The sequence below is a fragment of the Meleagris gallopavo genome, chromosome 5 (genome assembly GCF_000146605.3).
Source record: "Meleagris gallopavo isolate NT-WF06-2002-E0010 breed Aviagen turkey brand Nicholas breeding stock chromosome 5, Turkey_5.1, whole genome shotgun sequence".
In the NCBI taxonomy this organism is placed as follows: domain Eukaryota; kingdom Metazoa; phylum Chordata; class Aves; order Galliformes; family Phasianidae; genus Meleagris; species Meleagris gallopavo.
This window is the reverse complement of record NC_015015.2, coordinates 55,124,864-55,141,636: the sequence shown is the minus strand read 5'-3', so window position 1 is coordinate 55,141,636 and position 16,773 is coordinate 55,124,864. Positions and strand designations below refer to the sequence as shown.

Below are 16,773 nucleotides of genomic sequence, written 5' to 3'. Positions count from 1 at the left end.
ATGACCCAATGATTCTGTGAGTGCAGCCTGGGGGAGCCGTGCACGCAGACCCCATTGACGCAGAGGTCAGGAAGCTTTGTTCCAACACGGATAAACTTTGAGCAAGGAGGCTGTGCCCCTCCTTGGGGTCAGCACAACTGCAGAAATTTTCCCCGAAGCCTTGAGAAGTGGATGCTGAGGCCGAAAGCTCTCTGCTAAGGCACAGCCACCTGAAGTGGGACAGAGCTGTCCCTATCACCCCTGTCCCCTGCAGGGATGCAGTGGCTGGCTGAAGCCACGTCTATGCGCAAGGAGATTAGTTGACACCGGCTTCGTGCTGGCATTTGGGGTCTGAGTGCTTATTTCAATTTAGCTTAACTGGGTGAGGAATTGACTTAAACTAGATTGATATAAGCCACTCTTAAAGATTTAAACGCTCACCGTAAGAGGATGTGCTCATGGTTTTACACTGTATTAACCCAGGCATTTGAATAACAGCTCCGGGCTAGGTCTATACTTGGGTTTGATACAAAATTATTGTGGTTCAGGCTTGTCTGTTTGGCGTTGTTTTTTGTTTTTTTTTTTTCATTGTTGTTATTTGCTTGTTTGTTTTAAATTAAATGAAAAATGTTAATACAGATTCCCATGCGCTGATAGGAAATTGCTGTAGGTGGGTTAACTTGGGGTGTTTTTCCATAGAGTGGAGGAAGGCTGGTAAACCCAAGATCATGCTTAACCTGTTTTAATCAGAAAGGAAAATATAAAAAACAAACTTTTTGGGAAAAAAAGTAAATAAAATTAAGCTACTGCTTTCTGTGGCCAGAAATGGAAAAGGAAGGTGAGAAGAGATGGCAGATCCAGGGCACATGGAGCAGTAGACCCCATGTCAATGAATTCCCCACAGTTCCTCACTGGAAACCCAGAGATTTCATGCACCATCTCCATCTTTATGACATGCCTATCACTGACGTTGGTCCCACGTCGGGATGGATGCTGGCTAACACAGTGCTCAGCTGCAAACCAGCAAGTTTGGGCTAATCCCTCTCCTGGCACTGTATATCCCTAGCATGTATACGCCGCTGCTTTCTAATGGTATTAATAATTCTCCCTTTATTTCTCACTCAAACACTCTTGGAAGGATCATCCAATTTAAATCACAGCTTCTCTAGTTAGCGTGTGTCACCACGAGAGGGCAATAAATCATCTAATTACAATGGCAGAGCCGGTGTCCTTTCACAAAACCACCCATGATGAACTTAAATGGATTTTAAACATTAATATAATAGGCATTTAGTAAAGAATGGGAAGGAAAAAGAACATTTTAAACAAGCCAGCAGGTTCCCCTGAATGTATTTGGGATGCGGGGCTTGGATTGGCCACTGAACTCATCCTGATGTGCCGCGGTGCTGGAATTAAAGCAGAGAAGGGAGCCCTGCCTCTTTGAGATGCTAATTCAGGTAAAAGCTCATTCTGAGGAGTGCAGACGTACTGACCCTAATGATGCAGAGCTATTTGGAGAGCTAATGGAGGACTGCTAATTTCAAAACATATCAAACTCATAAAAAGCAAAACAAAGAGGGTATTTCCTTACCTGCACCGTGCTACGGACTGGTTGGCTCAGTTTTATGGAGAATGGCCCAGCTCTTCCCATAGGACATCCCTGCTCTTTGCTATCCCCCAAGTGTGATGCAGCAAGGTCGTGGTGGGTGTTCTGTGGTTCCTGCTGGCAAATCCCCAAAGGAGAGCGTTGGCAGTGGTGTGAGAAGATGGCTCCCACCTGTCGGTGGAGCTGGTGCTTGGGGTGAGAATGGGAGATCCCAACTCACCCAGCGTTGGTGGCACCCTGTCCTATCATCATCCCGCTTCCTAAATGCCCTCATAGAATCATTTGAGATGGAAGGCATCTTTGAAGGTCACCTAGTCCAGCTCCCCTGCAATGAACAGGGGCATCTATAGTTCATGCCCCCAGTCTCCCTAGCTGCTCGGTGATACAGGGTCTGGTTGTTTAGCTGGGACCCCAACCTGACAGGCAGGCTGCATCCTGCTGAAGATATTTTGGTCTTCTCAAGAGCTGCAATACCAGATGTGTCTGGGATGTTCTGGCAGTTTTGTCTTTTTCATTTGTCTTCCTGTGTGTGATCAGCTGAGACACTGAGCTGGTACTTCTGCCCACCCTGGAGCTCGGAGAAGGGGAGAGACCAGAGCTTTTGTGCAGGAATTCTAAATGTTGTGATGAACTGAGGTCAGAAGTGAGCAGAATGGGGTTCTTCAATGAGTGGGCAGGGAAAAATCACACACACAGAATAACAGTACATCCTAAGTTGGAAGAGACCCATGAGGATCACTGAGTCTAATTCCTGACTACACACAGGACCACTCCAAATCCTTTGTTCTCTTTCTTCCTGCAGCTTCATCCCAGATCCTGCATCCTTCATCTCATCCCTGCCACCACATCCTGCACAGTGAGGTGATATCTATGGCCATCTGGGACATCCTTGTCTGTGTAAGGCAAGTCCCAAGGGTTTTGGGGTGGCTGTCAGGGCCCTGGGCTGGCCCTCACGAGGCCTGGCTGTACTAATGAAGCAATCACCTCCTCCCACTGTGAGGATGGGGTTGTCAGGGCTCAGCTGTGCCTTGTTGGGATCCCAGGGCAGGGCCTGCCCCCAAAGCTTCTTCAACCCTGCTAGAGGATACTGGGGGCTGAAGTGCTGTAGAAGAGGAGTGCTGCGGACAGAAGGCTTTCATGTTTGAGTGTAGCCACTGTAAGTGGTTATTAGAGAGCGAAGGAGTTGAGACTGCGGGTTTTTTTGCAAAGCTGAGGTAACCCTGAGAGCTGAGATCACAAGTTCTAATGTAAGGTTAAATGAGGTGAGGTTAAAGGGTCGTATATAAATTTATTCTCCATCTGGGTCATCAAAGAGGGTGCCTGGGTTCTGCTGGCAGCGCTTCTCAGCCTCTTGCATTTGCGTGAGCGGTGGAATGAAGGAGACCAGGAGGTTCAGATGTAATGCGGGAGCTGGATAGCCCAAAGTCAGTTTGCAGCAGTACAGAGCACCAAATGGCCAAGGAGCAGACAGAGCCCAGCCAAATTCTGCACTGATTTTTCATAACTAATAAAGATCCGTCCTGAATAGGAGATTGGAGGGCCTGAAAGTTGATTGAATCTGTTTGATATTTGAGGGTTTCCTCCCCTTTCCCCCTGTTAAAGGACGGTCTCCTCCTTCAAAGTGAGCGATGGTCTGAAGTCATAATGCTGATTACTGCTGAGATTCTCACACCAATGCGGCGGGGAGAGCAGGGGGGGGGGAAAGTAAAAATCCCTGTAGGGTGGTTTAAAGTCGGCGTGAGTAATGTGTAATCTACCCAACAGGATTGATCCAGGTCAGGCATTAAAGGCTAAAATGGATTAAACAAAAGACATTCCCCTTGTAACAAGAAGGGGGAAAAAAACTTCAAAGGTGGGATTTGTTCTTGTTATGACAAAGGAAGTGGATTTGCAGAGTGCCTCGGGGTACACCCCTCCGCGGCTTTCAATTTGCTCGAGTTGCTCTGAAGGAACAGCACGAATGCGTGGGGCTCAAGGCGAGATCCCTCCCCGGGGTGGGCACGTTGTGCTAAGAGGATCGGATTGGCACCGCTTTCTCTTGTTTTGTTTTGTTCGCTCTTTAAGGGTAAAAGAAAAGGGGGGGGGAAGGGAAAAAAAATGCAGTGTAACAAAGCAAGGAGAAAAGGGAGGGTGGGAGTAGTGAGAAATGTGATGGGTGAGGGTGGCCTGGTGAAGGGTGGGGTGAGAGGTGGATGGGGGAATGGGGCTGAAATGGGCCCTTCAGAGCTAAGCCAGGCCTTGGCTGGGGTGGGTTTTGGTGTGAGGGCTGGCAAAGGAGCTGATGGTGTCCTAAAAAGCAGCCCTATGGAGATGCCATCTTCTTTGCACTCCTCACCAGGGCTTGGTCACACCATGGCCAACGTTGGTCATCTCCATCCCGAGGAGATACAGCTCAGGGCTGGCATATCCCCCGCTTACGTGATTACAGGGGAGAAAAGGGAACTTTAAGGCAAGCCGATCTCCAGGTAAGCATTAACAACCACTTGTGCTTATGAGAAATGCACCCTGGCGGGGGGATTATTGCTTTCTTCTTGCTTCTGGAACCTGCTCCAGAGCAAAGCTAATTTTCCTGCCTGGCTGAGAAAGGCACATGGTGGCACTGGGGCACAGGGCAAAAATTTCTTTTGTGGTGGGAGCATGCTGGCTGCTTTGCTCTCTGGTACCTCCAGATCCACAGATGAGTCTCTGTGGAACCAGAATTAACATAGAATCCTAGAATAGCCTGGGTTGCAAAGGAGCACAATGCTCATCCAGTTCCAACCCCCTGCTGTGTGCAGGTCGCCAACCAGCAGCCCAGGCTGCCCAGAGCCACATCCAGCCTGGCCTTGAATGCCTGCAGGGATGGGGCATCCACAGCCTCCTTGGGCAACCTGTTCCAGTGACATCTATAACTATTTCTTGCAGGGAATGCACTCCAGGTGTAATCTGTGTAATTACAGGCAGGTTAAGTTGTCTGTCTGTCTGTCAGTACATGTACAAGCTTTCCACATTGAAGCTAGGCTAATTCTTTTAGGAAGTGGATCGTCACTATCGGGCAGCACAGGGCTACTGTATTTCTTTCTAATTACCCAGGTAATTGCAATTAGGCAATCAGGTCTAACTTGATATCAAGAGGAGAGGTCCCTGGGTTTGCACAGTGGAAAGCCTATTGCAATTAAATGTGACACACTCAATTATCGAAATGTGAAAACATTTCCTGGAAGCTTCATCTCCATCCATGCACATTCTGTGTATTAACCTACAGATCTGCACTACAACTCATTTTCTCATGGATGGAGAAGAAGGTCTGCTTATCTTTCAATGTCCAATGCTAATAATTACGCAGACCAGCACGGTGCAGCCAGTCCTGTCTTCCTCTGACACAGCCGCCCCAGCAGCTCTGGCTTATTGCACTCATGGTTTATAATGTCTGTGCAAATCTTCAGAGACAGTCCCTTTTAATGGTAAATCATTTATTCCTATTCAAATGAGTTGCTTAGTGATTCCCACTGCGGTTCACCCAGTTCCATCCTTCTCACTTTATCTTATTGCTTCTCTAGGGCACGTTCAAGAGATGTGTGGATGTGTCAATGAAGGATGCAGTCAGTGGTCATGGTGGTGATGGGTCGATGGCTGGTCGTGATGATCTTCAAGGACTTATCAAACCTAAACAATTCTATGACTTCATGGCAAAGGATCTTTGTCAAGCTTATCAGCCCCAGTGTGTCCCAGATAGTCCCTCCTCATTCCCAGCATCGAAACTTTCAGTGCCATCTCCTCTACCAAAGCCAAGCCATGCCATGCACAAGCTCTTTTTTTGCTTAATGTCAACATGCAACACCATGACCACAGCACAGCATCCCAGCAGCCATGTCTCCTTCATCTGCCACCACTCCTTGGTTTGCTTTGAAATCCCACCAGGTTTTGTTTGGGTTTCAGCAAATACCCTCTCACCTGGCTTTCTGTCTTTTTCACCTTCCTATTTTTACTGCTTTGAAAGGGGCTTATGCACCCTGGGAACTTGGCACAGGTTGAAAAAGAAAGCGAGCTTCTGCAGCGGGTCCAGCGAGGAGCCCCTACGTGCAGGGAAAGCATTCACCTAATTGTGCTCCGTGAGGTTTTCAGTGCAGCCGGCTGCCTCCTGTTATAAAACGGGGAAGGGGTGGATATAAAAACCAGGCAAAGCAAAGAAGGTACGGAGTTCATAGAACGTGGGGCGATGGAGAAAGCACAGCAGTGTCGGTGCTGAAAGAGCAGTGCGATGGGGATGCTGGGCATGGTGGGTTGGATGGGAGAGAACTCATTGTGGCAGGAGTATGCCAGCTGTAGGAACCCATTTGGGCTGCTTTTACAGAAACCGAGGTGGTATAACTACATTCACCAGCAAATAACTTAAATATTGCCAGTCACGTCACATTGTGGTTGTTTGGAAATAATTATATCCATATCACAGACAGTAAATAATAGATGTGCTTTCACTAACATTTTATTCATGTTCTGTTTTAATATGGCAAACTTAGAAGTAATTTAATCTCCCAGTAAATTGAACTGGTAGGGGGTTCTTCACACAGAAGATTGCAAGTTATTAATTCCAGGCAGTCTTCATCTTGTACAATTAGTCACTGTTTGCAGCTGGAAATGTTTTATTAATTTTCCATAGCAGTTGATTTTCCACAGTTTTCTCAGTTTAAATTAAGCAGTAAGAGCTGCTGTTTCTTCTTAAATAAATTTCCTTTCCACAAAAATACATGCCTCTAGCTATGTCAATTTTCCCGTTTGATTAAAGTGCCAGCAGGCAATTAATAACTTAATGCATTTTAAAGTACTTTTGGAAAAGTAATTTGAATAGCCAAACTTGTATATTTGAATTGATTGTTGCAGAAGATTTAACACACGTTCTTAAATCACAGAACCTTGTAAAGGACAAATGAAGAGTTGCAGAAGAAGATAATGTCCTGTGCTGTCTCCTCAATGCAGAGGGCTCCCCTAGGGCAGGTGCCCCTTGCCTTGGGAGAGTTTCAACCCAAGGTTTTTTGGGACTGTGAGTGTAGGACTGCAGAAGAAGGGTTTTACTCTGCGTTGGCTGAACTCGTTGGAAATTAGTTCCTTGGAAAGCTCTCAGGAAGGGGGCTGCTGGGATGCCTCCAATCCCAGCACAACTCCCACACCAACCACACCAGCTCTAGTGGTGAGTCCCAAAGGGCCCATTTGTGGTTGTTCAAACCATAGCATTGTCCACATCCGTATCCATGTCCTCACTCATCCTTATCCATGTCCACGTCCATTTTCATCCCCATGCCCACATCCATCATCATTTCCATTGTCAGACCCTTCCCCATCCCAAAGCCATATTCACACCCTTACCCATGCCCATACCTATGCCCACTCCTATGTCTTTCCATGTCCTCCACCCATGCACAGCTCAGCAGGACCAGCTCTGTATAGCCTCCTCCTGAGAATCCAACCCTTTCCTTGCACAGAAACCAAGACTGCAGCTGGCAGGGACCTGGCAGGGACCTCACCAGGCCACCCAATCCATGTCTGGTGCTTAGGCAAGAGCAGTGATATCTGAACCAGAAAGAAATTTGTCTAACTGACTCATAAAGCTTTAGCTCATGTCTTTATCTGCTTTTAATTCAGTCTTGGAACAGTATTGTTCAACATTCATTTATTGTTTCTTTTAAGACAAATCATTAGCAATTTTATCCCACTTCTTCGCTAACTAACTAGAGGAACTAACAAAGGTTCTTTCTTGCACTGTCCAGCACTGGGATACGAGGGCTGATACCATGAGAGGGAGCCATGAATTTCACCTGATGCCTCCATAATTTGGTGAGAGATTATTTTTCTCAATGCTGAGCTGACTCTTCTGAAGGTCTCAGTGCAGACCTGGAAAGAAGTTCGGGGGCTCAGGAGGGGAAGGAGCTGTGATTCTTGTCATGGCTATCAGTGTTTCACACATCTGAGAGAGTGCTGTGCTCCAGCTGAGAACTTCAATTCACTTAGTGCAAGATGAAATGGCAGCTGCATTGCATTGATAAAAAAATAATAATCACAATAAAATAATAGGATTAATGCCAGCTATTGCTGTTTCACCAAAAGGTCATTTTTAACAGATGTAAGATTTATCAGGAAGCATCAGAATATCAGATTTGTTTTTGATATTTTTAAGGAGAGGGCACTAAGTAGGGAAAGTAGGGAAGCTGAGCATCCCAGTACTGCTCTGGGCTCTGGCATTTGCCTGGAAGCAGCCCTGGATCTGCAAACACTGTGACTGGTGCCAGGCTCTGCTGTCCTGCTGAGAAACTGAGTCTAGTTGTGTTTTCTGAGAATGTTGAACCTACTGTGTCCCATTGCTGTGATAGGACCATGTTTGGGGATGTCATCATTGGCTTCCACAAATCACCGCAGCTCACTTCCCGTTGGGTTGGGACTCCATTTTTCAGGTCCCATGCATCCCATGAACAGGGCCCTTGATCAGACCCAAAATTCAGCTCAAGAGACTAGAAGTTTGAGGGGATGAACGGTCTGGGTTGATCACCTCTCCTACTCACCTAGGCTGCAACCTCACTGCCATGAATTGTTTCCAACTCTCCACTTGGGAACAGAGCCCAGCTGAAACCAGCACACCCCGGTATGGAGAGTGGAGTAGGGGAAATTGTGTTGGGTTTGTTTTGCAAATGAAAAATGCTTTCCAGTAGAAGCAAGAAGTGGTTTCAGCATTGAAGTGTGGGACTTGCAGCCAAGGAACTGCTCCTAGATCAAATGTAGTGTGTGGCCAAGGGGCACCTATCCGTCCCCAAACACGAGGAGTGACCCGAGGGAAACAGGCAAAATCCCCAAATCTCAAAATAATTTAAACAAAGATATCCCAGTAATCAGACCTGTGACACCATGAAGACAGTGTAACTCAGCGTGAGATGGATTGGGTTTTCCCTGCTGCTGTTTTTCAGCTAGATTGAAAAGGTCCAAAACCTTTCTTTCCCTAAATTTCATTGTAAACAGCTATTCTCTGAAAGGCATTGATGGCTTGTAAGTGTTTCTTAAAAAGCAAAGCGAGGAAAAGCACTGTGTAATTAAACATGCAGAGGGTGTACATGTGTGGGTGACACATTCATCTGCAGCAATGCACACACTGGTGCCTCTATCACTCGGGGATTGCAGGGGTGCCCACTCAAAACCATCAAGCACAGCCCCAATGCACCATTGAGCCAAAGGCAGGCAGGAGGAGATGCAGCTCTGCTCCAATCCAGGGCCGAGGCACTTGGCTGCAGAGAGCCTGACTGTGTTGGAAACGGGGCCAGGCTCTAAACAGGGGCTTAATCCGAGTTAAAATTAAATGGGCTTAATCTGGTTTTAATCTGAAATAATACCTCCGGTGTTTGGACACATCGATGCTTCCCCAAAGGGCCAAGGGGCAGTGACGTTGGGCAAGCCAGAGGTGCACAGCATCCATCCCACTGCAGGTGGTCCTGCTCTCAATCTGGCCATCAGCTGTGACAGGGACACCTCTTGGTGCAATCTATAGAAAGCTTGGAGTCTGAATGTTTGCGGGTTCAGGATGTGCCCTTGTTACTTCTGCTGGAGCTGTTGACAGTCCCAGATCATGCAGGTGAAGCTGCAGGCAGCACTTGGGTGGGGATCCAGAACCTGGAGCTGATGCATATCCTGATGAGTGTATCAGGACTTCCACACTGACCTTGTTTGGTTGTTTCTCATTTAATCTAAGCAAGCCCTGGTCTATCCCCATAAGTGAGAACCATGTGCAGCATTGAAAACCCTGACCTGCTCAGAAAGGAGCAAAATTCAAAAATCTTCCAAATTCTGCCACAGTGCCTTCTCTTTTTTCACTCACCCTCTCCATGCTACTGGGGACAGGGTGAGGATAAATCATAGAAAGGGATGGGGGCTGAGAAAGGAATCAGACAGATGCAGACGTGGTGATCCCAAGTGTTGAAGCTGAACCCTCAAATTCCCACATGCTTGGAGAAGGAAGATCTGCAGCAATTTGAGCCATCTCGTGGAATATTTCTCCTTTCTTATGGTCAAATCCTACCCTTAGGGTGCTCCATGTCACTACCAATAGCCCCCAACCTGCTGAAAATAAAGGACAACCCCATTGATATCCCTGCTGGAAACCATCCCAGGAGGTCAGCCCAAGCTTTGTGCTGGGCTTTGTGCACCCAGCTCACAACAAATGTGGTCCCAGCCAGGTGTCCTCAATCCTGCTGTGACACATTTAGGTGAGTATTGCTCCCTGCAGCGTCCCACTGCTCTGACAGCTCCTGTGGAGAGAGAAGTTACACAACTCTGCATTCCTTTTTGTTTGGTGTTTGGTGTGCAAATGCATGCTCTCTGGAAAATAATATATATTGTCTTGAGGATTTATGTATTGCCAGCTGCAATTTATGAGATTCTACGAGCTCTGCTGGTAGCTTTGTCTAGCGGAGGTTTCATTTTAGTGTCATCAGCCACAGATTATGACTGCAAGGGGTGCCTGTCTTTAATCTCATTTTTGAAGGAATTAATGTTATTAGTTTTGATGAATTAATGGTATTTAGGTGTGCAAGGTTAGCATGAATTAATGTCCACCTATTTCTGTTGTGTGGCTGACTATTGTAAAAGGACTCTGGTAAGCAATCTTTACGTAGTCTCCTTTTTTTTTCCTTCTTCCTCTTCATTCTTTTGTAATGCCCTTTTTTAGGAGCTTAAAAATAATGTTTGGGATTTGTTTCTTTTTAAGTAAAAAAGAAATACTGTCTCTATTCCCCTGGGCAGAGCTGATATTAACTCAGCCAACTAAGTCACCAAAGGGCAACAAGCGCTGGGATCCCAACCAAAGCACTTGGCTTTACCAGGGGTGCAGGTGCAAGGATCATTTGTGGCACACTTAACATTTACCTGGGCTTAGGTGCAACCAGACATACCTACAGCCATTTTTCCTGGTGCCTATATGAGTCATTGAATCATTAATGTTGGAAGAGACCACTAAGACCATCAAGTCCAACCATCAACCCATCATCACCATGCCCACCAAACCATGTCACTCAGTGCAACATCTATCCTTTTCTTGAACACCTTGAGGGACAGTCACTCCATCACCTCCCTGGGCATCCTGTTCCGATGCCCTACCACTCTTTCTGAGAAGGAATTTTAACTCATATCCAACCTGAACCTTGCTTGGTGCAACTTAAAGCCATTACCTCTTGTCCTTTCATCTCTTCTCACAAATGAGATCCCCAAACCTGATGCTCTGTGCTGATTGTGCACCCATGGGTCCTTTGAGGTCCCCTGAAGGAAAGGATGCTCAAGGAGAACGCAGGCAGCCTACAGTAGGAAGTCACAGAGCGCAGTGCCACCATCACTATTCACACCAGCACTCAACTCGTGGCCTGATGGAGGTAATCTCTGAGTATGAAAAGAAAACTGGGGACGTTGTGGGATGCTACAGGGTAAGGCTGAGCATTGACAATGGTGCTATCTAAGTGATCTGTCTTGCCATGACACTGGGGAGCAAAATGGGCTCCTTGAGAAGATGGCCAAATGCCTTCAGTCCTTCTCAGATAGCATGCATGGCTCCCCGGTGGTGTTTCTCTCTTTCCAGGAAAAAAACCCTGAAATTTCAATGAAAAACCATTTACCAGGGATATGTATGATATGATAGGTTGCTTACTCTGGTACAGGTATATTTAGGAATAACTAAAAGTCCGTGTAGAACTGCCTTGAGCTGTTCTTTAAGTTAATTATCACTTCTTTTGGTACAATGAATGGCTGTTCAATGACACTGTCAGTGAGTGGAATGAACCAAATTACTTTAATTATGGAGTAATTGCACAGAGTGATGGTAATTAAATCTTGATCAGTTTAAGTGAGTGAATTAATTGCTCCAACTTGGAATGCACACCGCAGCAAGAGGAGTTGTTTTGTAGTTTAATTAAGACCAGCCACTAAATTCTTATCATATCTAAAATGCAGACAATTAATGAGTTTGATTCTGTTCTCACCTTAATAGGAACTAGGACAGAATGCATGCTGAGAGAGGTAGCCGTGGTAGCAAAATGACAGAAAATTTAATATTCCTGTCAGTTGCAGAGATGTATTAGTTGCACTCTTCGCTTTGCCTTCCAGTGAAATGTGCAAATAGAAATATTTCCATATAATTAGCTTCTGGCCCCATTTTGTTTCAATACTCACTGATCTTCTAAACAAGAGACATTTCCTAACTTGTTAATGTTTTAAAATTCAGCTGCCTGTGTTTGCAGGTGACTTTTAGCACCTTCCTCCAGTATCACCCAGCATTCTGCTCCTGGTGGGACCCACACTTGGCAAACAAGCTCACAGCCAGCTCTTTGCCTACGCTATGTGTAAAGAAGTTGCAATAACGTCACCGTGTGAGTACTGCAGTTTGTTCCTTAATGCCATGGCCACCTTCTGCCCCATATGACAGCCTTGCAATTCACCTTGTCTCACTGCGTTCACTGCTTCTCCTCTCTCTCTTACCATGGTAGGGACAGATGTGGATGACATACCCAATGGGAGGCTGGCTTGGAGGAAGGTTGTTCTTCTTCCTCAGTGAGTAGGCAGGAGCTGGAGAAGGCTGTGATTATAGAAGGAGAAGGATCTGATGAGGATGCTCACCTTGCACGTGACTGTACTCACAGGGCACTGGGTCACCCTGCCCTCAACACAGGGACCTTCCTCCATCCCTGCTGTGTACCCAGAGCAGAGCATTTTTTGGCCTTGTCAACTCATTCATCCATGGTGACAGCTTCCATCAGGCCACTCCAATTGAACACTTTAGCCAAGTCTTTACAGGATTATACACACACATTGTGACAGCCAGGAAGCTGAACCAAACCAGAGGAAAGGCTAAGCAGAAGGCAAATGAGGAATTAAGAGCTGGTCCTTGAGTCTGAGGGTGATATTTCAATGCTCTTACCTACTTTGCAATGAAAATGTGTTTAAATCAGTTTGTCTCTATGGCCTGTAAATTAAAATGCATGGTAATTTAATTGCATGCTTTTTACCCATCGTTACTGAACCACTTGCTTTCCTTTCAGATGGGCATCTTGGTTGCCTTGTGGCTTCTCACCACCAGTTCCACTCTGCCTGTCTAGGGAGGGGACATTGCACTGAGATGGGGAAGTTGAAACTCCAACCCACAGTTGCTTGCCATACAGGAAATACCACTAAAAAGACACTTAAATATAAAGAAGAATTTTTCCAGCAGATGAGTGCAACCATGGGTTCAAAGCAGTAAAAATGAGCTTATGTCATGGAGGAGGTAAGAGTTGGGGAAAAGTCCTTGGAATGATACCAAATGGCACAGGTGGCTTAAAGGTGCTTTTAAATAATAAAATGCACACCTGCCAGACCTACATATGCACATAACAGGAAGCTACATCCTTCCCTAACGGTGTGACATGGCATTAATTTACTCTGCAGAGAACCTGATGGAGGTGTGATTGGAAGCTGAGGCTGCCATCTGCAACTTTGTTCCCACTAATGGCTCCTGATGGACCTCTTAGAGGCAACGGTGGCAGCAAGAGTGCTATTGCTTAAGTCACACAGAAATTCAAGAGGGTTTTGTATAATTAACTGGAAATTGTGCTTATGAAGCTCTGAATTTAGTTTTAGCCAAATACAGTACCCTTCAAATATGGGAAAAGTTCACACTGGAGTCATGTCAAGAGGACTGGCCTGACCAGGATCAAGTGCTTGTCACCACTGAAAGACTTGGGAATTCATTGGCAAAAGCCTCTATTAGCATTTTTTATTACTATTATTATATCATTTTTAGCTTTTATTTTTTCCTACTGCTTTTCTTCAAAGCTTTTAGAGCTATTGTCTTCTTTCTTATACAATAACAGCGCTCTGCCCAGTTGGCCATGCCACGCTTGCTCCAATATTCCCCATCCCTTTGGGACCTTGGTGGAATTCTCAATACTCCCACCTCCCCGCTCAGCTGTGTGCTTTGGAGATGGGCACAGCCACCAGAGCTAATTCCCTGCTGAGTGATGCCTCCACTGATTGGAATTGCCATCGGTGGGACATGGTCTTTTGGAAAGGAGAAAAAGAACCTGGCGAATTAGATATATTTCCCCATCCATTTGTAAGATTTCATGGAGTTAATTCAAATTCATGGCTCCTGTGGCTGCCATGACAAAATCATAGCCGTTTAGATGGCCAAAGAATTCCCATTTGTAAGGATTTTTGGTCCCCTGAGGCATGATCAGTTTCTGCTAAGGACAAGAGCCGCAGAAGGGATTTAGATAGCAGTATCCTCCTGCTCCCTACCACCACACAAACACACAAACCAATTTCCACTTTTTTGCAAAGTCATGTCTTACTATTTAAAATAACGTGGCCACACAATGAGGGCTCACTGTCCAGCCTGACAGCTCTTTATCTTACTGTTTTTTCTTCCTTTTTTTTGCTCATGAACTGTGGAGCCTCATTGGTGCATGACATCTGACAGGGATGAATATGTTGGAAAGCAAGTGCATCCAGAGGATATTTGAAGGTGAGAGGAACTATCTGGGTTCTGATGGGAATATTTTTTGCTTGTATTTGACTGGAAGGTGCTGCTGCTTCTTTTTGATGGTACTTTGGTCACCAAAGGATTTGTAGCAGCCTTGGGGTGCAAGCAGCACCAGCAACTTACTTTCATCTTGGCAGGTGTTGCTGGTTGGCTGGGAAATGCCAAATCGCTTTGTTCCCCATTTCCTTGGAATTGGCTAAAACCCCAAATTCTGATTCTTATCTTTCTATCAGTATCTCCTGAGATGGAAGTTCCCTGTAAGGAATTGCAGATGAATGGCTCTAATCCCATGCAGCCGCAGCGAGCTTTTCCTTCATTTGCTGAATGTATGAAATCCATATGTCATCAATCCCTTTCTGGTGGCTGTTGCTTGTTTCCAAAGCTTAAGTCCCTGGCATGAAGCTGGGAGCACAAGGGCCAAAGCCCCGGAGCTTGCCAGCACAGGCTTCCACCTCCTGCTTCTCCCGCTGCAGCTGGGTCATTGCCTGGCCTCCAGCACCACAGAGGAGCTGAGGATGCTGAGAATTGGTGTTTCTGCCAGATTTATGGGTCCTGGGGAACACCACACCAGCCCTTTGTGGACATCATCTCTGTGTCAGCACCTGGTTGGGCTTTCTGAATCACTCTGCAGAGGCTGGGCAAAGGAAATGGGGAAACGGGACTGTTTTGGGGAACAACTCAACCTGCTACAGTGGGAATGAGGGGGAAAAAAAAAAAAAAGAGGCCAGAAAAGGGAATGAAATCCAGAAAGGTCTGGTGGTGGTCAGGGTGGGGGGAGAGCTCCCATGGGGTCAGAGCCCCTCTCCTGTTAGCTTTGGGAGATTTGGGTAGCTTACTTTATTTTAGTCCCTTACGACACATTTACATAAAGCTGCTTTGAGCTGAGTGCTTCTTAGTGCTGGTCTCTGCTCTATTTAAACATAAATGTTTTAAAGTGCACAGATAGGTCTTTAACAGGGAAAAAAAATTCCATGTGAATTACATTTATTTCTTGTTTACTCACACAGCTCCAGCCAACACTTATCAACAGATTAACTTTCACTAAAGTTTCTGTGTAATATGTTTCAAAAAAACACTTGAAGTGCAGATTCTATTAGTTCCTGACCTTATGTTTTAAGAGGAAGAAAGTGGCTTTACGCTCCATGAAATGTGTTAATGCATGGATAGAAGCCCTCTTATCCTCCTGCTTACATTAGGTCCAATCAGGAGAATGGATTATATTTTTAATAATCTGACATTAGTCTTAAAAGTAATATTTAAGGCATTAGTCTCCATAACTAGTGCAGCGTATTCAAAGCTTTCTCTTTGTGTGTATGCGCTCACGGGTGCGTTAAAACATATGTTTATGGAACAATGCATTAGCCCAACCTGCCCAACTATATGGGGATAAATTGGGGCAGCAGATTACTGCTGACATCACTTTTTCATTTAAAGGCAGAGGGAAGATTTGATGGCCATTTTAAAACTGCTTATGGAAGGCAGGGATTAGAGGCTGTTAGAAACTGGTTTCTCTCTCCTCCCAGCCTTGGTTTCCTGGAGCTCCATGGACTTGAGGAACAGATGCTGCTTTACAGGGTGGCATAAGGCCAAAGCCAACAAGTGGTGGCACTGGATATTTGTCAGGGTCATCTGTTATGTATGGGGCTGGACTGCTATCCCTACCATAGTCCCTTAGAAACTCTGCACAGGACATCAGCAGAAACGTGGGGTTTCCAACCCAAAAACCAAATGCATTAAGTAAAAAAGCTAAGTGGTCCTTGCTGGGCTGGGAGCCGAGGTACCCTGGCGCTGAACCTCACTGGATGGACCCAGGTTGAATGGGACCTGAGCAATCTGATCCAGTGACTGGCAACTCTGCCGACAGTGGGGAGTTGGAACCAGATGATCTTTAAGGTCCCTTCCAACCTAACCATTCTGTGTTTCTATTATTCTATGAATCTATGACCTTCTGTTTGCCCACACATGGCTGTAGGAACATTTAAGTCATCTCAAGTCGTAGCGTCCCTCGCATCTGCTAGAAAAGGCAAAGAGGAGTTGGAAGAGAAATAGGAGATATTAGGAGGAGAAAGTGCTGGAAGAGGCCATCAAAACTCAGCACAAGCTACCAGCCCAGGGAAAATTTCTCCAGCATTTCACTGCCTTCCCTCAGGGCCTCACCTTACTGCTAGGTGTAGTTTATCTAATTGCAGCTTTTAGCACTTCAGGCCTTTCTCTGCTCAATTAATCAGCCTGCCACCGTCAGAAATCTTCTCCTCATGTGGTACTTACAGTCTGCAGTCAACTTACCGCCTACCCTTCTCTCTGCTAAACTGCAGATTGCTAAATGTAACAGCGGATGGGTTTGTGGTTTTTTTTTTGCACCCCTACTGCTGCTTGCAGCAATTTTCTGACCTCCCCTGTGCTGTAACAAGTCTCCTTGGGAAGCCGGCCCCGAACCCAGCTCTCCAGCACTGCTGCAAAGGGACACTGCTCCACACCTGCTCTCCCTTGGGGCAAATGTATTCACTTTGCGTGGAGCTGATGCCAAAATGTTTCATTCTTCATCCTCCGAGCATCCTCTATTTTCACACCTCCTGCTCTGAAGCCTTGTGAGAGCAAGCCTCCAAATTGCATTGAGCCCCCAGCTTCTGCTCGACAATGCTATCTTTGCAGCATATGTGCAGTAATG

The 16,773-nt window shown here is 46.0% G+C and overlaps 1 long non-coding RNA gene across 1 annotated transcript; it reads left to right on the top strand.

Annotated features, from left to right (window-relative positions):
* The first annotated feature begins 2,607 nt into the window (after positions 1–2,607).
* On the top strand, positions 2,608–6,292 carry LOC109368043. Its single transcript, XR_002115690.1, has 3 exons — positions 2,608–2,741; positions 3,924–4,050; positions 5,125–6,292. It is a non-coding gene; the product is annotated as an uncharacterized LOC109368043 (long non-coding RNA).
* The last annotated feature ends 10,481 nt before the right edge of the window (positions 6,293–16,773 follow it).